This window comes from Aotus nancymaae, unplaced genomic scaffold (assembly GCF_030222135.1).
Source record: "Aotus nancymaae isolate 86718 unplaced genomic scaffold, 86718_ANA_hifiasm-v0.15.2.pri h1tg000062l, whole genome shotgun sequence".
Taxonomy (NCBI): domain Eukaryota; kingdom Metazoa; phylum Chordata; class Mammalia; order Primates; family Aotidae; genus Aotus; species Aotus nancymaae.
Window position 1 is genome coordinate 22,676,658 of NW_026988476.1, and position 27,324 is coordinate 22,703,981.

The 27,324-nt window shown below is 36.0% G+C and overlaps 1 protein-coding gene across 1 annotated transcript in view; it reads left to right on the plus strand.

Moving 5' to 3' along the window:
- Window positions 1-27,324, plus strand: part of GPR137C (G protein-coupled receptor 137C) — an 82,821-nt gene that overhangs the window by 48,715 nt on the left and 6,782 nt on the right. The window lies entirely within an intron of this gene.

The following is a 27,324-nucleotide window of genomic DNA, read 5'->3' on the forward strand; positions in this document are numbered from 1 at the left end:
ATCTATTGTTTTTATTTTTAGTGTATTTGTTACAGATTTTTGCTTTGTGGTTACCATGAGGCTTACAAAAAAAATATTTTGTAGTTATAACAGTTTATTTAAGATTGATAGCAACTTTACTTTGATCACAAAAAGAAGAGAAAAGAAACAGAATTCTGTACACATTAACTCCATTCTCTTCTACACATTTTGAATATTTGATGTCACAATTTGCATTTTTATATTCCCTATCTCTTGGTAAATTGTAGTTATTATTTTTAATACAATTGTCTTTTAGTCTTTCTCAGTTCCCTACCTAACACCAATAACCCAAATCCTTACTTTTTTGATGTTGGCCCACAGATCCTTAAGCTTTCTTCATTTCTTTTTTTTCTTTTTTCTCCTCTTTGTATTTTCAAATAGTCTGTTTTCAAGCTCACTGATTGTTCTATTTAACCAGTTCTGCTGCTGTTGCTCCCCATTGCATTTTTCATTTCATTCATCATATTTTCAGCTCCTGAGTTTCTCTTTGTTGTTTTTATTATTTCAATCTCTGCATTAAATTTCTTTGATATATTCCTCAATTGAGTCTGTGATTTCCTGAAGTTCATTGACCTTCTTTAAAACAACTATTTAAAATTCTTTGAGAGATCACACATATCCATCACTTTGGGGTAAGTGGCACCTTAATTTTATCCATTTGATGAGGTCATATTTCTCTTAATGTTCTTGATGCTTGTGGAAGTGTGACAGTGTCCACACACCAAGGGGTTACGTTTTTATTTTAGTTTTCACAGTCTGGCTTTGTTTTTGCCTGGCCTTCGTCAGAGGGCCTTCTAGGGATTCTAAACAGACTGACTGTTGTATTTTCTGAGCCTGCGTCCACTGCAACTGTCTCAGCACTAGAGGACGCTGTAAGCCTAGGTTTGCTCTGTGTCTTGTGAGGGCTCCAAAATTTATGTGAATTTCTGGCCCAGATGGATCTGGGGAAGACCCAAGGAAGGTACTGGGGCTGTGTGGGAATACCGGCCTGGGACCCGAGTCCAGAAAACTATCCCAGTGGCCCAGATGGGTGTGCCTTCTGGCAGGTATTTACACAGGAGTAGGTGGAGCTTAAGAGGCAAAGGCAGTGTGACTTCTATGGCATGTAAGACATGGACTCTGCCTGTTTTTCTCATTCCCCTGCCACTATTACTCTCCTCTTCCTTTTCTAGCCACATTGGCTTTTTGTTTCCCAGCTTCTCACCACAAAACATATACTAAGTTTATTCCATCCATATAGCCTTTGTATTGTATATTTTGTTCACTCTGCCTGAATTGTGTTTTCTACAGGTACCTATGTGATGGGTTTTTTATATTCAGGCCTCAGTCACTTTTTCAAAGTTGTTCTTCATAACTACCCAACTAAGATATCCTCCAGTCTGATTACTACATCTGTCATCCCCTTTTGTTATCTTCACAGCATTTATCGGTAGCCAAAATTATTTGTTTATTTATTTTTATACTTATTTTCTGCTTCTCCCTGCTAAAGTATAAACTAGGAAAGGAGCTCTCTTGTATGTCTTATTAATTATTTAGTCCTTTTCTAAAATAATGCCTGGTATGTTTTAGTGAAGTGAAAATAAGGGTAGTCTCCTCTTATCTCAAGTTTCCTTTCCACGGTTTCAGTTACTGCAATATCAGTCTGAAAATAGGTGAGTACAGAACAATAAAATATTTTGAGAGACCTCATTCACATATCTTTTATTACAGTATATTGTTATAATTGTTCCATTTTATTATTGTTGTTAATCTCTTACTATGCCTAATTTATAAATTAAATTTTATTATAAGTGTATGAATAAGAAAAAAGTATATATAGTAGCAAACCCTATATATACTTTACCAAATACTTTACCAAACTGTGGATAGAAGCAAACCCTATATATACTTTACCAAATACCCTCTGGGTAAAGGGGGGACAACTGTAGTAGGTATTCAGTAAATATTTGTTGAATAAATACATTCTGTGCTTGTATATAGTCTTTGCCAAAGTAGCTTTACCCTAGTAACCAAATAAGCCTCCACTACTGGGTTGTATTAAGAGCAAATTGAACCAATAAACATGCCCAGTGACACACAGTTGAACCAGGATTCAAACTTAAGTCTGACCACAGGTCTCTGCTAGTAACCACCATGGATTGACTCCATTTACATCACCCTGTGTTTACTTATAAACTTTTAGGTATGTATTTTTATATAGGTTTTAATTTACATGGATATGTTTGTTTGCTTATTAATAACATTATTTCACCTAAATTCTTTTTGGATTTTGCCATAATACTATGGCAAAATCAAAGGAATAAATCATGTTATAATGCTATCATCAATATAAAAGTATACCTTGTTTCCTCTGCTCCATCAATATTTGGGTCTAAATTTTATTTGTTTTGGTTTTTTCATTGATATGCCTTAAAAGTTTTAATTTAGATTTATCTAATAGATGCATAATTATTCACATTTCTATATGTGTAAATTATTTTTAGAGTTTATACATACAGAAATTGAATAATTATGTATCAGATAAATATTGATATTAGATAAAATGTGAATAAATATACATATATATATAAACTATAAAATAATGACAACTCAGTAGTGAGAGCAGTAATTTTTCATGTAGGACAGTTAGGAAGCATACTGTATAACATTATCTTTTGCATGAATACATTCAATATTTACATAGTACTTCAAACATTTATTACTTTGTCACTGAAAGGTGTCATTTTGGGAGGTGAATTGTGAAAGTAACCTAAAAAGTACAAACTACAGAACTTGATGGTATACTGTGTCTTTGAACACTTTCTGTATCTTTAAAAGCAGTGGAGCTGAGGGAGGGATTTGTGGAATTTGAGAATGAGGCTGTTAATTGGCACCGCCAGATCAGGGAGTGATGATTCGGTGCCCAGCAAACCCGAGGACAGAAGCTGTTATCTGAGAGAGTACTCAAACAAGAATGGATTTTAAATGCTCTGTGAATACCTGTCCTTACTTTTCTGCCCATAGCCTGTACCATTTGGGGTTCTTGGTTGCAAGCAACAGAAACTGGTTCTATTTAATTTAAACAAAAAGGAAAGATGATGGCTGAATAGGAACAGCTCTGGATTGCAGTTCCCAGTGAAAATGCAGAGGATGAGTGATCACCACATTTCCAAACGAATTTTTACTGCCCACAAACCAGGAGATTCCTGGGCAGAAAAGCACCATGAGTCTTCAGCACGGCTGTTTCAGCTGGGACAGCAGGTCTCCACACAAAAACTCACACAAATCCAGGCGCCATTTCAACTGGCAACTGGAACACCTGGGAGACAGAGTCACCTGTTCAACTGAAAAAAAAGGGGCTGAAAGAGGGAGCCAGGTGATCTGGCTCAGCTGGTCCCACCCCCACAAACACCAGCAGTCTAAAACACTCTGGATTGAGAGTTGCACAGCAAGCACAGCTGGACCCGGGATGCTCCAGCTCTGTGGGGGGAAGGGTGTCTGCCATTACTGAGGCAGTCCACCACTACTGAGGCAGTCTGCCATTACTGAGGCAGTCCGTCATTACCGAGTCAGTCCGTCATTACCGAGGCAGTCCGCCATTACCGAGGCAGTCCGCCATTACAGAGGCAGACCACCATTACCGAGGCAGTTCTGACTATACCCCTATAAACAAAACTGCAAGGAAGTTCACACAGCAGCTGGGCAGAGCCCACAGCAGCTCAGCAATGCCTCTCCTGGCAGACTGTGACTAGGCTACCTCCTTGCTGGGCAGGGCATCTCTGAAAAAAGGCCCACCTTTTTTCAGGGCATCTCTGAATAAAGCCCCACCTTCCCGGGACAGAGCACCTGGGAAAAAAATGTGGCTATGAGTTCTGCTGCAGCAGACTTAAACAAACCTGCCCAGCACCTCTGAACAGAGCAGTGGGGCTCACAGCTCAGCACTTGAGCTCCTATAAGGGACAGACTGTCTCCTCAAGCAGCTCCCTGACCACCATATAACCAAAGAGACAACTTATAAAGGAGAGAGTTCAGGCTGACATCTGGTGGGAATCCTTCTGGAACAGAGGTAACAGAAGAAACTGGCAGCAACCCTTACTTTTCTGCAGCCACTGCAGGTAATCCCCAGGCAAGCAGGGTCTGGAGTGGACCTCCAGCAATCCTACAGCAGGGGGGCCTGACTTAGAAAGAAAACTAAGAAATAACTTCATGAGCAACAAAAAGAACATCCACTCAGAGACCCCATCTGAAAGTTACCAACCACAAAGACCACAGGTAGATAAATCCACAAAGATGGGAAGAAACCAGTGCAAAAAGGATAAAAATACCCAAAACCAGAACGCCTCTCCTCCTCCCCAAGGGATCACAACTCACCAGCAAGGGAACAAGGCTTGACGGAGAATGAGTCTGATGAATTGACAGAAACAGGCTTCAGAAGGTGGATGATAACAAACTTCTCTGAGCTAAAAGATCATGTTCTAACCCAATGCAAAGAAACTAAGAACCTTGAAAAAAGGTTTGATGAAATGCTAACAAGAATAAACAGCTTAGAGAGGAATATAAATGAATTGATGGAGCTGAAAAACACAACACGAGAACTTCACAAAGCATACACAAGTTTCAATAGCCGAATCAACCAAGCAGAAGAAAGGAGATCAGAGATTGAAGATCAACTCAATGAAATAAAATGAGAAGGCAAGATTAGAGAAAAAAGTAAAAAGAAATGAACAAAGCCTCCAAGAAATATGGGATTATGTGAAAAGACATAATCTACATGTGATAAGTGTACCTGAATGTGACAGAGAGAATGAATCCAAGCTGGAAAACACTCTTTAGGATAGGCAGGCCAACATTCAAGTCCAGGAAATACAGAGAACACCACAGAGATACTCCCCAAGAAGAGCAACCCCAAGGCACATAATCGTCACATTGGCTAGGGTTGAAATGAAGGAAAAAATGCTAAGGGCAGCCAGAGAGAAAGGTCGGGTTACCTTCAAAGGGAAGCCCATCAGACTCACAGTGGATCGCTCAGGAAAAACAAGCCAGAAGAGAGTGGGGGCCAATATTCAACATCCTTAAAGAAAAGAACTTTCAACCTAGAATTTCATATCCAGCCAAACTAAGCTTCATAAGCAAAGGAGAAATCCTTTATGAACAAAGAACTGCTCAGAGATTTCGTCACCACCAGCCCTGCTTTACAAAAGCTCCTGAAGGAAGCACTAAACATAGAAAGGAACAACCAGTACCAGCCACTCCAAAAACATACCACATAGTAAAGAGCATCGACACTATGGAAGAAACTGCATCAACTAATGGGCAAAATAACCAGCTACTGTCAAAATGGCAGGATCCGATTCACACATAACAATATTAACCTTAAATGTAAATGGGCTAAATGCCCCAATCAAAAGACACAGACTGGCAAATTGGATAAAAAGTCAAAACCCATCAGTGTGCTGTATCCAGGAAACCCATCTCACATGCAAGAATACACATAGGCTCAAAATAAAGGGATGGAGGAAGATCTACCAAGCAAATGGAGAGCAAAAAAAAGCAGGAGTTGCAATCCTGGTCTCTGATAAAATAGACTTTAAACCAACAAAGATCAAAAGAGACAAAGGAGGGCATTACATAATGGTAAAAGGATCAATGCAACAAGAAGAGCTAAGGATCCTAAATATATACATGCCCAACACAAGAGCACCCAGATACATAAAGCAAGTTCTTAATGACTAACAAAGAGACTTAGACTCCCACACAATAATAGTGGGAGACTTTAACACTCCACTGTCAATATTAGATCAGTGAGACAAAATTAACGAGGATATCCAGGACTTGAACTCAGACCTGGACCAAGCAAACCTAATAGACATTTACAGAACTCTCCACCCCAAATCCACAGAATATACATTCTTCTCAGCACCACATCACACCTACTCTAAAATTGACCACATAATTGGAAATAAATCACTCCTCAGCAAATGCAAAAGAACAGAAATCATAACAGTCTCTCAGACAACAGTGCAATCAAATTAGAACTCAGAATTCAGAAAGTAACTCAGAACCACACAACTTCATGGAAACTGAACAACTGACTCTTGAATGTTGACTGGATAAACAATGAAATGAAGACAGAAATAAAGATGTTCTTCAAAACCAATGAGAATGAAGACACAATGTTCTAGAATCTCTGGGACATATTTAAAGCAGAATCTAGAGGAAAATTTATAGCAATAAATGCCCACATGAGAAGAAAGGAAAGATCTAAAATCGACACCCTATCATCAAAATTGAAAGAACTAGAGGAGCAAGATCAAAAAAACTCAAAAGCTAGCAGAAGACAAGAAATAACTAAGATCAGAGCAGAACTGAAGGAGATAGAGACACAAAAAAAAAAAACTTCAAAAAAATCAATAAATCCAGGAGCTGCTTTTTTTAAAAGATCAACAAAATAGATCAGTAGCCAGATTAATAAAAAAGAAAAGAGAGGATACTCAAATAGATGCAATAAAAAATGATAAAGGGGATATCACCACAGATTCCACAGAAATACAAACCACCATCAGAGATTACTATAAACAACTCTCTGCACATAAACCAGTAAACCTGGAAGAAATGGATAAATTCCTGGACATTTACACCCTCCCAAGGCTAAACCAGGAAGAAGTCAAAACCCTGAATAGACCAATAACAAGGGCTGAAGTTGAGGCAGAAATTAATAGCCTACCAACCAAAAAAAGCCCAAGTCCAGATGTGTTCACAGCCAAATTCTACCAGCCATACAAAGAGGAGCTGGTACCACTCCTTCTGAAACTATTCCAAACAATTCAAAAAGCAGGAATCCTCCCCAGATCATTTTATGAGACCAACATCATCCTGATACCAAAACCCGGCAGAGACTCAACAAGAAAAGAAAACTTCAGGCCAGTATCCACGATGAGCACTGATGCAAAAATCTTCAATAAAATACTGGCAAACCGATTGCAACAGCACATCAAAAAGCTTATCCATCACGATCAAGTAGGCTTCATCCCAGGGATGCAAGGCTGGTTCAACATACACAAATCTATAAACTTAATTCACCACATAAACAGAACCAAAGACAAAAACCACATGATTATCTCAATTGATGCAGAGAAGGCCTTTGACAAAATTCAACAGCCCTTTATGCTAAAAACCCTCAATAAACTAGGTATTGATGGAACGTATCTCAAAATAATAAAAGCTATTTATGACAAACCCACAGCCAATATCATACTGAATGGGCAAAAACTGGAGGCATTCCCTTTGAAATCTGGCACTAGACAAGGATGCCCTCTCTCACCACTCCTATTCAATATAATATTGGGAGTTCTAGCCAGAGCAATCAGGCAAGAAAAAGAAATAAAGGGTATTCAATTAGAAAAGAGAAAGTCAAATTGTCTCTATTTGCAGATGACGTGATTGTATATTTAGAAGACCCCATCGTCTCAGCCCAAAATCTCCTGAAACTGAGAAGCAACTTCAGCAAAGTCTCAGGATACAAAATCAATGTGCAAAAATCACAAGCATTCCTATACACCAATAACAGACTTAAAGAGAGCCAAATCAAGAACGAACTGCCATTCACAATTGCTACAAAGAGAATAAAATACTTAGGAATACAACTAACAAAGGATGTAAAAAGGACCTCTTCAAGGAGAACTACAAACCACTGCTCAACGAAATAAGAGAGGACACAAACAGATGGGAAAACATTCCATGTTCATGGTTGGGAAGAATCAATATCATGAAAATGGCCATACTGCTCAAAGTAATATACAGATTCAATGCTATCCCCATCAAGCTATCAATGACCTTCTTCACAGAACTGGAAGAAACCACCTTAAACTTCATTTGGAACCAAAAGAGAGCCCACATAGCCAAGTCAATTCTAAGCAAAAAGAGGAAAGCTGGTGGCATCATGCTACCTGACTTCAAACTATACTATAAGGCTACAGTAATCAAAACAGCATGGTACTGGTACCAAAACAGAGATATAGACCAATGGAACAGAACAGAGGCCTCAGAGGCAACGCCACACATCTACAACCATCTGCTCTTTGACAAACCTGACAAAAACAAGCAATGGGGAAGAGTCCCTGTTTAATAAATGGTATTGGGAAAACTGGCTAGCCATGAGCAGAAAGCAGAAACTGGACCCCTTCATGACACCTTAGACTAAAATTAACTCCAGATGGATTAAAGACTTAAACATAAGACCTAACACCATAAAAACTTTAGAAGAAAACCTAGGCAAAACCATTCAGGACATAAGCATAGGCAAGGACTTCATGACTAAAACACCAAAAGCATTGGCAACAAAAGCCAAAATAGACAAATGGAATCTAATTAAACTCCAGAGCTTCTGCACAGCAAAAGAAACAATCATTAGAGTGAACCAGCAACCAACAGAAAGGGAAAAAATTTTTGCAATGTACCCGTCTGACAAAGGACTTAAATCCAAAATCTACAAAGAACTAAAACAGATTTACAAGAAAAAACAAACCCATTCAAAAATGGGTGAAGGATATGAACAGACACTTTTCAAAAGAAGACATATATGAGGCCAACAAACATATGAGAAAATGCTTATCATCCCTGGTCATTAGAGAAATGCAAATCTAGTATTTCTAGATTTGTATGGGGTGTATAAGGTATTTGTAATACAAGCATGAGAAGCATAAGAATCACATTATGGAAATGGAATATATGTCCCTTCAAGTATTTAACCTTTGTGATACAAACAATTCAATTATACTTTTATTTTAGAATACACAAATTATTATTGATTATAGTCACTCTGTTGTGCTATCAAATACTATGTTTTATTCATTCTTTCTAACTACTTTTGTACCCATTAACCATCCCCACTCCTCCCCAACCCTTCCACTACCCTTCCCAGCCTCTGGTAATCATCCTTCTACTCTCTCTCTCCATGAGTTCAATTGTTTTGATTTTTAGCTCCAGCAAATAAGTGAGAACATGCAATGTTTGCCTTTCTGTACCTAGTATATATTATTTAACATGATGATCTCCAGTTCCACAGTTCCATCCATGTTGTTGCAGGTTACAGGATGTCATTCTTTTTTATGGCTGAATAGTACTCTCTGTTGTGTATAAGTACCACATTTCTTTTTTTTTTTTTTTGAGACAGAGTCTTGCTCTGTCACCCAGGCTGGAGTGCAGTAGCACAGTCTCGGCTCACTGCAACCTCCACCTCCCAGGTTCAAGCAATTCCCCTGCCTCAGTCTCCTGAGTAGCTGGGACTACAGGTGCACACCACCACTCCCAGCTAATTTTTGTTATTTTAGTAGAGACAGGGTTTCACCATATTGGCCAGGCTGGTCTGGAACTCCTGACCTCATGATCCGCCTGCCTCAGCCTCCCAAAGTGCTGGGATTACAGGCGTGAGCCGTCGTGCCCAGCAGTACTACATTTCTTTATCTATTCTTCTGTTGATGGACATTTAGGTTGCTTGGAAATCTTGGCTGTGTAGACAGTGCTGCAACAGACATGGTAGTGCAGATATCTCTTTGATATACTGATTTCCTTTTTTTTTTTTTCAGTATATACCCAGCATTTGGGATTGCTGGATTGTATGGTAGCTCTGTTTTTCGTTTTTTGAGGAGCCTCCAAACTGTTCTCTGTAGAGGTTGTACTAATTTACATTCCCACCAACAGTGTCCAAGGTTTCTTTTCTCCTAACAACACCAGTATTTGTTATTACCTGTTTTTTGAATAAAAGCCCATTTGACTGGGATGGGGATGATACCTCATTGTAGTTTTGATTTGTATTTCTCTGATAATAAATGATGTTGAGCACTTTTTTTTTTTTTTGAGACAGAGTCTCGCTCTTGTCTCCCCAGGCTGGAGTGCTGTGATGCCATCTCAGCTCCCTGCAACCTCAACCTCCTGGGCTCAAGCAGTCCTCCCACTTCAGTTTCCAAGAAGCTGGTACCACAGGCATGCACTACCACACGTGGCTAATTTTTGTACTTTTTGTAGAGATAATGTTTCACTGTGTCACTCAGGCTGGTCTCAAACTCCTGAGCTCAAGCAGTCTGCCCACCTCGCCCTTCCAAAGGGCTGGGATTACAGGAGTGAGCCATGAGCACTTTTTCATATTCTTTTTTGCCATTCGTATGTCCTCTTTTCACAATTATCTATTCAAAGCTTTTGACCATTTTTTTTTTTCTTTTTTCAAGACAGGGTCTCACTTTGTTGCCCAGGCTGGAGTGCAGTGGTGCAGTCACAGCTCACTGCAGCCTCAACCTCCTGGGCTCAAGCAATCCTCCTGCCTCAGCTTCCTGAGAAGCTGGGGCTAGAGATGCACACCACCATACCCTACTAATTTTTGATTTTTTGTACAGACAAGGTCTCACTATGTTCCCAGTCTGGCCTCAAACTCAGTCTTAAGCTATCTTTCTGACTTGACCTCTGAAGGCACTGGGATTACAGCCACGAGCCACCATGCCCAGCTTCCCATTTTAAAATCAAATTATTAGATTTTTTTTCCTCTAGAGTTTTTTGAGCTTCTTATATATTCTGGTTGTTAATCCTAGTCAGATGGGTAGTTTGCAAAAATTTTATTTCTTTCTGTGGATTGTCTCTACTTTCTTAACTGTGCAGAAGCTTTTTAACTTGATATGATCTGATCCAACCATTTTTGCTTCGATTGCTTGTGCTTGTGGAGTATCACTCAAGAAACTTTGGCCCAGACCAATGTCTTAGAGAGTTTCCCCAATACTTTCTTGTAATAGTTTCATAGTTTGAGGTCTTAGGTTAAGTCTTTAATTCATTTTGATGTAATGTTTTCATGTGGCAAGAGATAGGGTATAGTTTCATTCTTCTGCATATGTATATCCAGTTTTCCAAGCACCGTTTATTGAAGAAACTACCTTTTTGAAACCCAGTGTATGTTCTTGGCACCTTTGTCAAAAATGAGCTCACTGTAGGTTTGTAGATTGGTTTCTGGGTTCTCTATTCTGTTTTACTAGTTTATGTTTCTGTTTTTATGTCAGTACCATGCTGTTTAGGTTACAAAAGCTGTGTACTATAATTCATAGTCAAGTAATGTGATTCCTCCAGTTTTGTTCTTTTTGCTGAGGATGGCTTTGGCAATTTTGGGTCTTTTCTGTTTCCATATAAATTTTAGGGTTTTTTTTTTTTTTCATTTCTGTGAAGAATGTCATTGGCATTTTAACAGTTATTGCATTGAATCTGTAGATTGCTTTGGGTAGTATGGACATTTTAACAATACTGATTCTTCCAATTCATGAACGTGAAATATCATTGCATTTTTTTGGTGTCCTCTTCAGTTCCTTTCATTGTGACTTACAGTTTTCATTGTAGAGATCTTTCACTTCTTTAGTTAATTTCTAGATATTTAATTTTATTTGTAGCTATTATAAATGGGATTACTGGTTTGATTTCTTTTTCAGATTGTTCACTGTTGGCATGTAGAAATGCTACTGATTTGTGTATGTTGATTTTTGTATCCTGCTATTTTTTTAAATTTGTATTCATTAAGCAACTGAAACAGTGCTATGATTTGATTCTTTTTCAATCTCTCACTTGCTTTTTAAATACTAGTTATTGTGAATTTGAATAGGTTATTTCTACTCTTTCATTTTTTTACTTTCTCCTGTATTTAAGGTTGCTACTTTCTTCCATGTCAGTGTCCTTGTATAGACATTTAATTCATCTTTTTGTAAACTAATACAGGTATTTAGAGCAATATGTTTTCTGAAGTACTGCCTTGGCAGCTTTTCATAGTCTTGGAATGTTGTAGCAACACTTACTATTTAACAAAAATAAAGAAAATTTCTGTTTGGATTTCAGCCCAGTCTTAAACATTGCATATTTATCCATCAGTATGAGTTAGATATTATAGTTACAGGTCTTCCTTCAGCTCACCTTGGAAAAAAAAGCCTAAAATTCACAGATACATTTTTTTTTTTTTTTTTTGAGACAGGGTCTTGGTCTGTCTCCCAGGCTGGAGTGCAGTGGGTCCAATCTTAGTTCACTGCAACATCCACCTCCTGGGTTCAAAGGATTCTTGTGCTTTAGCACCCTGAATATCTAGGATTACAGGCATGAGCCACTATGCAGGCTAATTTTTGTATTTTTAGTACAGATGAGGTTTCACCATGTTGACCAGGCTAGTCTCAAACTCCTGGCCTCATGTGATCTGCTTGCCTCAGCCTCCCAAAGTGCTGGGATTACAGGCATGAGGCACTACATGCAACCATGTTCTCTTTAGGTTCCTTATCTTCCATATGAAATTATAAATTTTACCCTTTGCTTGATTGTCCATGCATGGAATCTGACCTACTAAATAATGTAGAATTTCTGTATTCCAGATTCTTGTTAGAGAAAATAAACTCTCAGCTGTCAAATACAGAAGTTTAGTTGCCAGAAAGATGAACTGAAGGATATGCGGTCCATTTCTATCCATTTACCCACCTATTCCATTTTATGCTCAGACCAATCCAGATCGTTGAAGTTTTGTACCAAGACTACATTGTATCCTAGATTGAGTCATCTTTTCTGATCTCCACTTTGACACCATACTTTGGCCTACATCAACATATTTGTAAAATTTCTTGTAAGAAAAGTTTATTTTAAAGCCATAATTGTAGAATATTGTTGAGGATATTGTCTACACAGTGTCTCCAGAAAAGATACTTTGCTCATATTCAGTACCTAAAACTGATATTGGTTAAATCCTTCTTTCCTCTGGCTGCTGTGTTCAAAGGCAAATATGTGGCTCGCCTCTGTCAACCATAGTTGACCTTATGATACCTATTTTTGGTACTGGCTCTACCTCTAGTTTCATCTCACTTTCTTTTTTTTTTGAAACGGAGTTTCGCTCATGTTATCCAGGCTGGAGTGTGCAATGGCGCGATCTCGGCTCACCGCAACCTCCGCCTCCTGGGTTCAGGCAAGTCTCCTGCCTCAGCCTCCCGAGTAGTTGGGATTACAGGCACGTGCCACAATGCCCAGCTAATTTTTTGTATTTTTAGTAGAGACGGGGTTTTACCGTGTTGACCAGGATGGTCTCAATCTCTTGACCTCGTGATCTACCCGCCTCGGCCTCCCAAAGTGCTTGGATTACAGGCGTGAGCCACCGCGCCCGGCCTCATCTCACTTTCTTACCCACCACACCCTCACATACACACACACATACATTTCTATATATTTTTATTTTCTGTATATTTCTGTAATTGCTTCAAATTCTGTTGTGCAGTAAGAGTGGTATAAATAAAAAATAGAATCAGATATACCTTATATTTCTTTTGTCAGGTATATCAATTTGAAATTAATATGGAAAGACCTTAGAGAGAGTGTATTACAGTGATTAAAAGATGGAAACTGGCCGGGTGCAGGGGCTCATGCCTATATTCCCAGCACTTTAGGAAACCGAGGCAGATGGATCACTTGAGGTCAGGAGTTCAAGACCAGCCTAGCCAACATGGTGAAACTCCATTTCTACTAAAAATACAAAAGTTAGCTGGGCATGGTGGTGCATGCCTGTAATCCCAGCTTCTCAGGAGGCTGAGGCAGGAGAACTGCCCAGGAGGCAGAGGTTGCAGTGAGCTGAGATTGTACCACTGCACTCTAGCCTGAGCAACAGAGCGAGACTCCCTCTGTCTCAAACAAATAAGCAAACAAACAAAAATATGGAAATTTAGGATCAGAGCGATAAGGATGTAAATTTCAGCTCTGCTGCTTATTGGCTGTGTGATCTTAGTCAAATTACAGCATTTTTAAGCTTCACTTTCCTGATCTGCAAAATGGAGATAATGATAGTGCTGTCATGGTATGCTATGAGGATAGGAGCAGTACATACCTTATAAGGTGGTTGTAAGGATTAAATTTAAAAATATATCAAGTACTTGGTATAATGCCTATCACTAAAAAATTGCTTATAAATGTTATTTATTATGTATTCATGTAATTAGGGGGTGTAACCAAACTTCAAAGAGTTTCTGAATGCATGAAAATGTTGGCAAAATTTGACTGGAGAGGGGTCCTGTATAATAATCAAATCCTCAAAAGGAACAGTCACTGAAAAAAAAAAAAAAGAATTACTGAAGAACGGGATTCCCTGTTAGAATATTTTAACTCTACATGATTTATGTTCTCCATTTTGATTTTGATAAGATTTGATGTGTCTGATAGATTTACATTTCATCGAATATTTAAGTAATTTTTCTTAGAAATTTTTGGAACAAATATGAAATGGCCTTTTTGGTGGGTACTTTTGTTCTGAAATCTCATCTTTTGCTGCAATCTCAGTTTTTCTTTATTTGCATTGAGATGATAGACTGAATACTGTCTTTTAACTTTTTGTCTATTACTAACATTTTAAGTGTGCCTCACTAATGTAGGCAAAGTTTTATGGAGTTTAATTATTAATGAACACCCCTTTTTATAGGGTAACTCAAATAGTTTCCATTTATTACCATGATTGTCAGTATTTGTCTTTTTCTCTCTCATTAAGTTTTTTTTTTTTTTTTTTGCTGTTTGCCTTCATTTGTAGAATTTTGGGACACATTTACTTTTTATCAGAATTATAAATCAATGAAGTAAAGTTATTTACTTTTTATCAGAATTATAACTTTTAATATTAAAATGCATGCTAGTAGAGTTATTTTTATTCTAACATTTTCTATTTCAGAAAAAATAAAAGCAGTTATAGGAATATAGAAGACATGTCACTTTTAAAAGACAAAATAATTCATCAGCATAAAAAGGTTCAAACCAGTTAGATGCGTAGTCCCTGAGATAGCAAGTTGGGATTCTTTGTATGAAAGACCACTCAAAGAATGGGTGGGAATAAAAGTTAAGCTTTTAGGCTTATATATCTGTCCAGGGACGTGTACAATTTTATATCTGGGTAAGCATATAAAAGGAATCATTGGTACTCAAGATCAGCTTGTCTGCCAGCACAGTCAGCCGTTTGCAAGTAATACATTTTCTCACTCCCTCCTGAATTTCTAACAGTTTTAATTATTATATAAACCGTTCTGTTTTGTGTTCACTCAATCCGTGATCCTTACTATTTGACATACTGGGAGAGGAGACAGCATCAGCCTCTTTTAGAGACACAGTAACATTCAATCAAATAATGTTTCTTATCTTTCATACAGGCCAAATAATACTATACGGCTAATGCAGTGGTTTATCATAACTTAGGCCATAATTAAACAGCCTAAAATATTAATATGTCTCTTCCACCATCTTGAAATAGCACTTAACTAGAATTTGGAGAGGGTGATGGTAGAAAAATTCAGATTGCATTATTCCCTGTAATAGATATGATTGCCACCTTCCTAATATTTTAATATGTAATATTTAATTTCCTAATACTGTAATTTCTCTCTTGAGTTACTGGGATTTACTTTATCCTTCTTAAGCTGTGGAGCTTCTTTAGTTTGCTGCCCTAGCTACTGCAGTTGTTGTACTCCAAGTCTTACTTCCTCTTATGTTGCTGAGCTGACCCCGAAAACCTTGTCCCATTTGAAAAATCGCTACTTACACTTAGGTTTATATCTTCTATCCTCTCCTAAGCCTAAGTAGTTTTCTTCCCTGTGCTTCTAGACCCTATTACTGTATAATCTAGCATTTTCAGAATTTTTTAATTTTTCCATGGCCAGAGAGCCGACCCAGTAAAAGCCATAATGTCAGGGTTACAGGAGCCAGAGATTGAGTTTCATTGTGACTTAACAGCGTGAAACTATTTGTGAAACTACGTTGCCCTTATAATTATCAAGACATGTTTTTAAATTTATTAATTAATTCTACTTTGTTTTCTTGTTTTTAATGCTGAGTTTGGCATCTTAATTTCAAAATGGAAATAGTATTTGTAAGATGATTTGAAAAAAATAAAGAATATTTGCCGGGTTCTGTGTTTGGTAATGGCTAAATTGCTCCTAATGGACCAGCTTTCACAGATTAGTAATCATAAATTCTGGACAAAGTATAAAAAAGAACTGAAGGCAAATGGAGAGTAACCACTTAAAAGAAGAAACTGACACTGAGTGAGTTTCCTGTTTTTTACAACTTCTAGCCTGAGAGAAGGTCCCATCCTTGGGGCAGCCAAAACTTGAAGAGAAATCCACTGTCATACTGGCTTGAAAAATCAGAAGATAAAATTGTAGTCACTACGGCAGATGTAAAGTGAGTGGAAAATCTTAGAAGACACCAAATAGAAGAAGCCCCAACTTTTATTATAAAGTCTGTCAAGTATTTATCTGTTACCTGAACTGAACTACACATATGAAAGACAGGCTCCAAACAGCACAATTAAGGATAAAGGAATTGAACTGAGATTTCAGGTGACCTGTGTATGAGAGACAGAGTTTGGGATTTCAGTTCAACCAAGTTAATTGTTTGCTAAAATAATCAAAAATTTGATGTTTTTCAGAAGAACATAGCAGAATCCAGACTCTAAAATATGTCACTCACAATGTACAGGACAAAGTTACCAAATATACGAAGAAACAGGAAACATATAACTCATACTCAAGAGTAAAAACCAAAACTCAAAAGGCAATGGAAACAACGCCACCACCACCAAGATAACCTAGATTTTGGATTTATGAGACAAAGCATTTATAATATGCTCAAGGGTTTGAAGGAAAATACACTTGGATAAATAAATAGGAAATCTCAAGAGAAATAAAAACTATTGAAAGAAAGAACCAAATAGAAATTCTAGAATTTAGAATTAAAATATAGTATTTAAAATAAATGTCACTAATTGTGCTTAGCAGCATATTGAAGAGGAAGGAAGCATCAGTTCACTTAAAGATAAATCAATAGAAAGTATCCAATCTAAAGAACAGAGGACAGTGTGAAAAGTTTATAATAAAACAGACAGAAGCTTGGGGGTCTAATTATGTATAATTAGAATCCTCAAAGAGAAAGAGGAAAATGAAGCTGGAAAAAATAGTTGAAAAAATAATGACCTAAACTTTGCAATTTTGGTGAAAGACAAAAATTTATAGTTTCAAGCTTACCAAACCTAGTCAAGATAAATATGAAGAAAATTTCATCTAGGGTCATTACAGTTAAAGTGCTCCAAACTGAAAAGAATAAAAAAATCTTGAAAATAGAGAAAAGTAAATTACAGAATTACATAAAGGGACATAAGTTTAAATGATCACTCACTTTTCATCAGAAATAATGAAGGCCAGAAGACACAGAAACAGTAATTTTTAAATGCCAAAAGAAAAAAGCTGTCAACTCTGAAATACATATCCAGTGAAGATATTATTAAAGAACAATGGAGAAATAAAAACATTTTCACATAAAAGAAAACTAAGGAGATTAGTTACCAGCATACCTACCTACACTGTAAGAAATGCCAAGAAAATTCTACAGACTGAAAAGAAATAAAACCAGCTTGAATTTCAACTCTTCAAGAAGGAATGAAGAACATGAGAAATAGTAAATATGTGGGTAAATATGATTTTTAACTTATTTAAAATACATATGCAAAACAAAAATCATCATATTGTGAGGTTTACATATGTAGATGTAATAAATAATTCTCTGTGTATTATATATAGTAACAATAGCATCAAGGAGAGGGGGTAAATGGATCTATACAGTTTCAAAGTTCTAACATTTTACATCAAGTGATACGATATTAACTACTGCCTAGATTGTGAGAAGTTAAGGATATATATTATAATCCCTAGAGCAATGGTTCTCAAATTTTTTGGTCTCAAGACCCCATCACACTCCTAAAATTATTGAGGATGCCAGAGAGCTTTTGTTTGTGTATATTATATCTATCTATCAATACAAACAATAGTATAAATTTAAAAATTATAAAATTCATTTATTTATTTAAAACAATAAATGCATTACATTCTAATAATTTTATTAAAAATTACATTTTATAAAACAGAATAATAGATGTGCATTGTTTTACATTTTGCAGATCTCTTTAATATCTGACTTAATAGAAGACAGCTAGATTTTCATGTCTGCTTCTGCATTCAATCTATTGTGATATGTTGTTTAGGTTGAAGCATATGAAGAAAATCCATCCTCACACATATATGTAGTTGGAAATGGAGGAGAATTTTAATAGACTTTTCAGATAATTGTGGATATCTTCTTTAATACTACACCAAAACTCAGAAGTGGAGGTTTCTTAAAGGTTAGTTACCATGTGGAATACAAAACCATATCGGTGAACTTTTTGTACTTTCCATCAGTCATTCTTGCATTTGAATCATTTTGTAACATCATGCATTAATCATTTGGAAAAGAACGGTCCTAAATCTTCAGTATGTTGATAAATTTTATTAGACAGTATTCAAAAGCATGTGTTAATATCAGATCATCCATTAGAAAAGTCTTTTAGTTTTAAGAAGCTGTCTTACAGTACATTATGTACAAGTTTCTAAAAATTACAATTTTCACTTAAAAGTTCACATTTTATCATTGGAAATAAATACTGCCCCATGTTTTCATTGAAGTGATACACTCATTTTATTATTTTTGAAAAAGAAAAAAAAAAACACATGCCCAGTAGCCAAGTCCAAATAACCATTGCCTGCTAGAGTTGTCAAGTAAAAAATGGTGTTCTACGAAAAAAAGGGGTTAGATCCACTCAGAAGTCAATCACATAAGTGCTTTTCCTCAAGACAGCTGATGTATTTCAGTTTGAAGCAGAATTACTTTAAGGGCCTATCTCATCTTATCACACAGAATGTTAAATAAACATGTGCTCTGGGGTTTATATTTAACATATATTTTCACTGTTCATCAAGAATATTCTTCAATGAAGCTGGCTTTTTTCAAGTATGAGTGCATGGTAGTGAAGAAGACAGTCACTGCCAGTACACTTCATTGCCACCATCTTGATTTGTGCTAAGGCCCAATAATTTTACACACAATTGGTTTAGCACAGATGGTGAAAATATCAACACAATTGGCCCAGGATAAACAATCAGAAAGGTTATTCAACACTTTGATTATTTTGGTACCACTCGTGTTTCCTGTCAGGTGTTGACATAAAAGAATATTTTCTTGGATAATCAGTTGGTGCTGACACCATGTAAATACAACAAAATAAGCCCTGCCACATCTGTACATTCATTCATTTGTAAGGCAAAAATATGTTATAGACAAAACATTAAATCAATCTTTATATTTTCAGTTAAATCTTTAAATCAGTGCATTTCTGTATAATTGGAAATGGCAATGCCATGGTTCTTTTATAAGCTTTCCATCCAGCAGGCATTCAGCAATGTCAATTATATAAGGCTGTACTAGTTTCTCAGCTATTGTGTACTTTACTGGCCAATGCAATATAATAACTTAGCCTGTAAAATGCTTCAGTGAGTGGCCATTTCCTTGCTAGTCTGGAAAGTTATAAAAACAATATTTGGTGTTTAAAGCATTCATGATACCTACATTTAAAATTTCTATTTCTTTTGCTTTAAACTCTGAATGATAGGTCTCAAAATGATGTTGCAGCTTAACTTGGACAATAATACTATTCAAAAATGTTCTGTTATGGAAGAAATAATAAGGTAAATTATTAACATTTATAAAGCCTACTAAAAGATAGTTTTCATGATAGTTTTTCCTTATATATAAAGTTTCACCCAGTTCATTTGAAGTAGATTCTTCTCTTCATTGAGTCAGAGAACTATCACTTTCATCTTTCTCAGCATCTTAGAACTAAACAGGGAAGTTGAATGCTGGGAAAGATTATTGTGCTAAAATAGATAACACCAAATTTACCATTTTAACCATTAAGTATAGTCAGTGTCAAGTATAGTTCTGTGTCATTAAGTACCTTCATATTGTTGTGCAACTGTCACCACTGTTCATTTTCAGAATGTTTTTCTCATCCCATACTGAAACTCTGTATCCACTAACTAATAATTCTCCCATTTCTAAGCTAATGATCAATTTTTAAATATGAAAATATATATAATTTTTTATTTTAGGGTAAAATATTAAATTCTAAAATCAGTTTTCTTTCAAATTAAATTTTTTAAAGTTTTTGAAAAAAATTATTAAATATTGTAAAATAAATCTTCATGGTATACATATTCTTGTGTTTCCATGTAGGTGTGAGCACAATTCTAAATAACCCATGGGTTAAAAACAGGAACAAGAAGGGAAATTAGAAAATATTTCAAAGTGAAAGATAATGAAATAAAATACATCAATTTGTGGAATGCAGTAAAAATTGAACTTGAAGGGAAAAGCATAGCTTTAAATAATATGTTAGAAAATAAAGATATAAAATGAGTGACCCAAGTTTCTGCCTTAGAAATGGTAGTGGGAGTGTGTGGAGTAGGAAAAAATAAGCACAAAGTAACTAATAGAACTGAAATAGGCCAGGCATAGTGGCCTTGGTAGGCTGAGGTAGACAGAGAGTTTGAACTCAGGAGTTTGAGACCAGCCTGGGAAATATGGTGAAACTGCATCTCTACAAAAAATATAAAATTAGCCAGGTGTGGTGGTGTGCACCTGTAGTCCCAGCTGCTCGGGAAGTGGAAGTGAGAAGATAGCTGGATCATGGGAGGCAGAGGTTGCAGTGAGCTGAGATCATGACACTGCACTTCATCCTAGGCAACAGATACTGTCTCAAAAAAAAAAAAAGAACTGAAATAATAAAAATAGAAATCAATGAAATAGAAAACAAAAAATGGAGAAACATCAACAAATTTGATCTACAGGAAAATTTGAGCCATAGACTGTCTCAAAAAAAAAAAAAAACAAATAATAAAGATAGAAATCAATGAAATGAAAAAAAAAAACAAACATCAACAAATTTGATCTACAGGAAAAGAAAACAGTGAAAATACAAATTGCCAGTGTTATGAATGAAAGAGGGAATATCACTATACATCTTGTACACATTAAAAGACGAGGATATATAAACAACTCTACTGGTAAATTTGAGAACTGAGATGAAATGGACAAGTTCTTTTAAAAATACAACTTTGAATTGATAAAAGATGAAATTGTATTTTATGTTAGATTTTATAATCTAAGTAAACTCCTAGTTATTAAAGAAATTAAAGTTGTTACCAAAAATTTCTCAAAACTCCAGACCCAGATGATTTTGCTGGTTAATTCATCAAGTATTTAAAGAAGAAGTAACACCAATAATATACAGACTCTCAGAAAATAGAGGAGGGAAGAACACTTCTTACCAGGTTTTATTAGGCCAGCATTACCTGATGCTAAAACTTGACAAAGTTATTACAAAATACAGGCAGTCCTCTGTATTCACAGATTCTGCATCCATAGATTCAACCAACCTTGGATAGAAAATATTAAATAAATGTGGCCAGGCGCGGTGGTTCACGCCTATAATCCCAGCACTTTGGGAGGCCACGGTGGGCAGATCACGAGGTCAAGAGATCGAGAGCATCCTGGCCAACATGGTTAAACCCCGTCTCTACTAAAAATACAAAAATAAGCTGAGCATGGTGGCAAGTGCCTGTAGTCCCAGCTACTCTGAAGGCTGAGGCAGGAGAATTGCTTGAACCCAGGAGGTGGAGGTTGCAATGAGCTGATCACTGCACTCCAGCCTGGTGACAGAGCAATACTGTTTCAAAAAAAGAGGAAAAAAAAATTAAATACAAAGTAACAATACAAATAATACAACTTTTAAAAAACAATACAGAATAACTATTTCCATAGCATTTTCACTCTATTAGGTATTATAAGTAATCTAGAGTTCATATAAAGTATACAGTAGGATGTGCACATTATTTGTAAGTACTATACCATTTTACATAAGAGACTTGAATATCTGTGGACTTTGGTATCCACAGGGGGTCTTGAGACCAATTCATGGATACTCAGAGATGGCTATACGTTAAAGCTTACAGACTAGCATCCCTAATACTTAGAGAGAAAATCGAATCAACATATAAAAAGGATAATTTGTTGTGACCAAGAGATGTTTATCCTAGGAGTCCAGCATTGGTTTAACTTTTGAAAATCAGTGTAATTCACTACGTTAAAAGAGAAAAAATAACAATGATTTCAATGAAAAGATATTTGACAAAATTTAGTACCCTTCATGATTAAAAAAAAAAAAAATGGAATGCCACTGCACTCCCAGCTAATAGAGAATAGAAGAAAAGGAAAGTCCTTCAGTTTCATAAAAGGCATCTATTAAAAAACCTAAAACCAATATCTTACGTAAGTATTGAATATTCTGTCCCTAAGATAGGCAACAAAGCAAAAATGTCAACTCTCACCATTTTTATTCAGTATTCCAATAAGGCAAGAAAAAGATAACAAAAGGTAAAATATTGGGAATTAAGAAGTAAAACTGTCTCTAATTACAGATAACAATTGTTTAAGGAGAACATCTTAAGGAATCTAAACAATTACAATGAGTGAATTTAGCAAGTTCTCAGAATAGAAGGTCAAAATACAAAAATACATTGTATTTTTATATAAAACAGGAAGAATCAGTTGGAACATAAAATTTAAATGAATACCATTTACAATAGCCCAAAAAAAGATATTTATGAATAAATTTTCCAAAAAGCAAGCAATATCTGTATACTAAAAACTACAAAATCCTGCTAGGAAAAGCCAAAGAAGATCTAAAATTAGGGAAGAGATATACCATATTTGTGGATTAGAAGATGCAGTATCGTTAAGATGGCAGTTCTTCCCTAATGGATCTATAAATTCATTGCAAACCAAATCATAATTTTAGCAAGCTATTTTTAGAAAAAGGAAATTGGGCCAGATGTGGTGGGTCAAATCTGTAATCCCAACACTTTGGGAGGCCTCGTTGGGAGAATCACTTTGGCCCAGGAGTTCAAGACCAGCCTTGGAAATGTAGTGAGATGCTATTTCTACAAAAAAATTTTTAAAATAGCCAGACGTGGTGGTGTACACCTATAGTCCCAGTTACTTGGGGAACAGAGGTAAGAGGATCCCTTGAGCCCAGGAGGTCAAGGCTGCAGTGAGCTACCACAGCACTTCAGTCTAGATGACAGAGTGAAACCCTCAAAGATAAATAAATAAAGAAAAATTAAAAAATTGAAACTGACAAGTTGGCCAATTCACCAAGTGGTAAACAGTAAGTATGTACAGCTTTTCACGTCACTCATACTTAAATAAAGTGGTTTAAAAAGAAATTGACAAGTTGATTCCAAAATTTGTACAACAGTACAGATGATCTAAATATTTAAAGTAGTGCTGGCTGGGACACGGTGGCTCACACCTGTAATCCCAGCACTTTGGGAGGCCAAGGTGAGTGGATCACGAGGTCAGGAGATCAAGACCATCCTGGCCAACAGGGTGAAACCCCATCTCTACTAAAAATACAAAAATTAGCTGAGCATGGTAGCACATGCTTGTAATCCCAGCTATTTGGGAGGCTGAGGCAAGAGAATTGCTTGAACCCAGGAGTCGGAGGTTGCAGTGAGCCAAGATCACACCACTGCACTCCAGCCTGGTGATAGAGTAAGACTCTGTCTCAGTCAGTCAGTGAACAATCAATAAAGTAGTGCTTTCCTATAGAACTTTCTGTGTTGATGATAATATTCTGTAGCTGTACTGTTCAGTATTGTAGCTAGCCAAATGTGACTGTTGAGCACTTACAAAGTGGTTAGAGCAACAGGAACTGATCTTTTAATTTAAATGTAAATACTCATGTGGCTAGTGACTACTGTATTGAACACTGCAGAAAGTAACCCTGAAAATGAAAGGGGTTCATACTACATGATGTTGAAACTTGATATAAAGCTACAATAATTAAGACAGTGTGCTACTGGCATAAGAAATACAGATTACTAGAACAGAATGAGAGCTTAGAAATCAATCTATACTTAATGTGGTTTATTGATTTTTGACAAAGATGGTAAAGCAATCCAATACAGCCAGGAATTTTTTTAACTAGTGGTGCTGGAGCAACTCGATATCCATATGGAATAAGATAAACCTCTAACTCCGTTTCATACCATACACAAAAATTATTTCAAAATGGAATATAGACCTAGATGTAAATTTTAAAAAGTTAAGTTCCAAAGGAAAGCAGGGTGGTTGTGGCAGATTTCTTAGAGGAGCAATAAAAAGTAATAACCACGAAAAAATAAGTTGATAAATTAGAATTAATTAAAATTTAAATTTTCTCGTCAGACTGGGCACAGTGGCTCATACCTGTAATCCCAGCACTTTGGGATGCCAACGTGGGCAGATCACTTGAGGTCAGGAATTCGAGACCAGCTTGGCCAACATGGTAAAAACCTGTCTCTACTAAAAATACAAAAATTTGCAGGACGTGGTGGCAGGCACCTGTAATCCCAACTACTCAGGAGGCTGAGGCAGGAGAATCACTTGAACCCAGGCAGCAGGGGCTGCAGTGGGCCAAGATTGTGCCACTGCACTCCAGCCTGGGTGACAGAGGGAGACTGTGTCTCAAAAACAAAAAATAAAAAAATAGAATAAAATAAAATTTCTCATCAAAAGGCAAGACTAAGAAAATGCAAAGGCAAGCCACAGACTTCAAGAAAATGTTTGCAATACATATATCTGACAAGTTGATTGTCAGATAGATAAAGATCTCCCACAACTCATTGATTTAAAAAGACAACACAGTTCGGAAGTGCCCAAAAGATTTGAATAGATTCTTCACAAAGAAGATAAATGCTCAATAACACAGTATTATTAGTCATCAGGGAAATGCAAATTCAAACCAAAATGAGATATTACTACACATCTTCCAGCATGGCTAAAGAGACTGACAATCCGCATGAGGCCTAGAATTGGACAGTTGAGTGGAGCAACTGAAACTCATACTTTGTTGGAAGTATAAAATCATACATCCATTTTGGGAAAAGATTTGTCAATTTCTTATACAGCCGAACTTACACCACCATATGACCCAGAAATTCCACTCTTAGGTAGTTACCCAAAAAAGATGAAAACATATATCCACAAAAAGATTTGTACAAGAATGTTCATAGATGCTATCAACAGAAAAATGGTTAAACTGTTACATAAACAAACTCATATAATCACAAAGTGGAATTAGTGTGATTAACTGTCTCAATTTGCCTGGGTCAGAGTTTTCCAGTATGTGGGACTTCAAGTGCTAAAACCAGAAAACTCCTAAGCAAATCAGGAAGAGCTGGTCACTGTAATTATCCTCTCAGCAATAAGAACAACTAAATCCTAATAGATGATCCAAAAATATGGATGAATCTCAAAAACATTCTGCAGAGTGAATGAAACATACAAGAGTTCATATTCTATGATGCCACTTACATGAACTTCTAGAGCAGGTAGAACTAAGTTGTAAAAACAAAAGCAGGGAAGTATTTGTGTTTGGTGTTTGGTTGTTGGGAAGGGGTGTGAGGGAACTTTCTGGAATGATGATCTATATTTTGGTGGAGATTTAGGTTACACAGTTGTATACATTTGTCAAAACTCAATGAATAGTAAAGGTTTCTGCATATCTGCGTTCTAAGAGTCCCTGTAAACAACTATTGAACTCTATTAATGTTATGTATACTGAAGTGTTTAGGAGTGAGGTGTAAGTCTTTTTCACTTATCAGGTGTGGAATTTCTTAAAATGTATTATGTAGGTGTCAGAGACCTAAAGGAAAATCATTCCTTGAGCATTTCTCCTGAGTTGAATTGTTTGTTCTGACTCTATTTTAGGAAGGTTTTCTTCAACTTTTGATAACACTTTCCACGTTGCTTGATCCTTATTTTTCATTTTGTAATCCTGTATTTTGTGGGGTGAATCTTTTGTTTTCTAAATTAATGGGTGTCTTCATTGTTTTATGTATGTAATTTGATTAGAGGTTTTGTTTGTTGTATTAATTGCTTCGGTATTATTGATTCTTTGCTCGTTTCTCACAATCTTTTTTTTGAAAGTTTCCATAGTATTTACAAATTTAAACAGAGTCTCTGTTTTATAGCATGTTTCTTTCTGAACAATTGTCTTATTTCTCAAAGCAGTACATATAAACTTTTGCAGTTATTTTTGAGGATGGTAATTCTTATAGCATTCTGTTTTCTTGTTCTTGTTTCATTACTTTTCTTTAATAATACTTTACTTCTAAAATTGGATCTTAAAATTAGGTTGGTTTTAAATTAACTTTTTTATTAACTTTTTGGATTCACAAAAATAAAATAGCATATTGTAGAAAATTTTAGCATTAATTTTTAAATTTTGCTAGTTTTATTTTTACACATACTTTTGTGATGGTAGTGTGTTAGCTCAAAGAAGGTACTATGCTACTATCCCAATATTTTTCAGGGTATCTTTTAGTTCTTTCTTTTCAAATACCTTGAAAATGAGTTGTTCTGAGGAAGTTAGTTATAATAATGGTTCTCAACCCTGCAAGAGCCCTGCAAGATCCAGTGCAGTTCTAATAACAAACATTTTTAATTACTTGTTTCTATCCTGAAATTAATGGATTTTAACCTACCTACACATGTAAAATTCAGTGTAATTGCCTAAATTGTAACATAAAGAGGAAATAAAAGGAGAGTAGTTAATAAATATTTTGATATGTTACTTTTGGAGCATAATGTAGTAGATGTTTGTATTTAGACATAGAAACCAATGAATGGGGCAGCTACAAATGCAGACTGTTACAGGTGTGTTGCATGGGTCACTTGTATACCACAAGCAATATTGCTGTCAATGTCATCATTTTCTGAAATATTTGAACAACTGATAAAATTCTGAAAAAAACGAAGTACAAATTTCCTTCAATTTACATATTCTATGTGTTTCTGGAAATTTTGGCATCTATTTAAACTATGCAAACATATACTTTGTTTATATTCAAAACAGAATTAGGTTCTGACTCAGGTAATTATAAACAGGTGTTTCATCTTCATGAGTGTCCAGGAGGACATTCTAAAGTTATGAAAGCCAGAGGACAATTATTTTATGTGGAGGATACTCCTATGACTTGCAAGTCATCTAGCATCCCCGGACCCTGTGCACTAAATGCCATGATTGCCCCTTAATCATTTTGACAACCAAACACAAATTTCCAAAACACTATATTGGGTGTTTCTGTACAGTGGAACTCTTTGGCAAGGATGTAACCTCTCAAAATAATGCTTTTAATGCATAAAATACATAGGATTGTAAAGAAAATGGATTGTATTGAAATACAGACCCTAGGTTAAGAATCTCTGCAAGAGGTAACTACCACACCCCTCTCCAATATACACACTCCAATTGAGAACCACTAAGTTGGAAGGACTTTTTATATTAAGGGAAATGGTGAAAGCCATGGTCTTAAAATTTTATGAATTTGA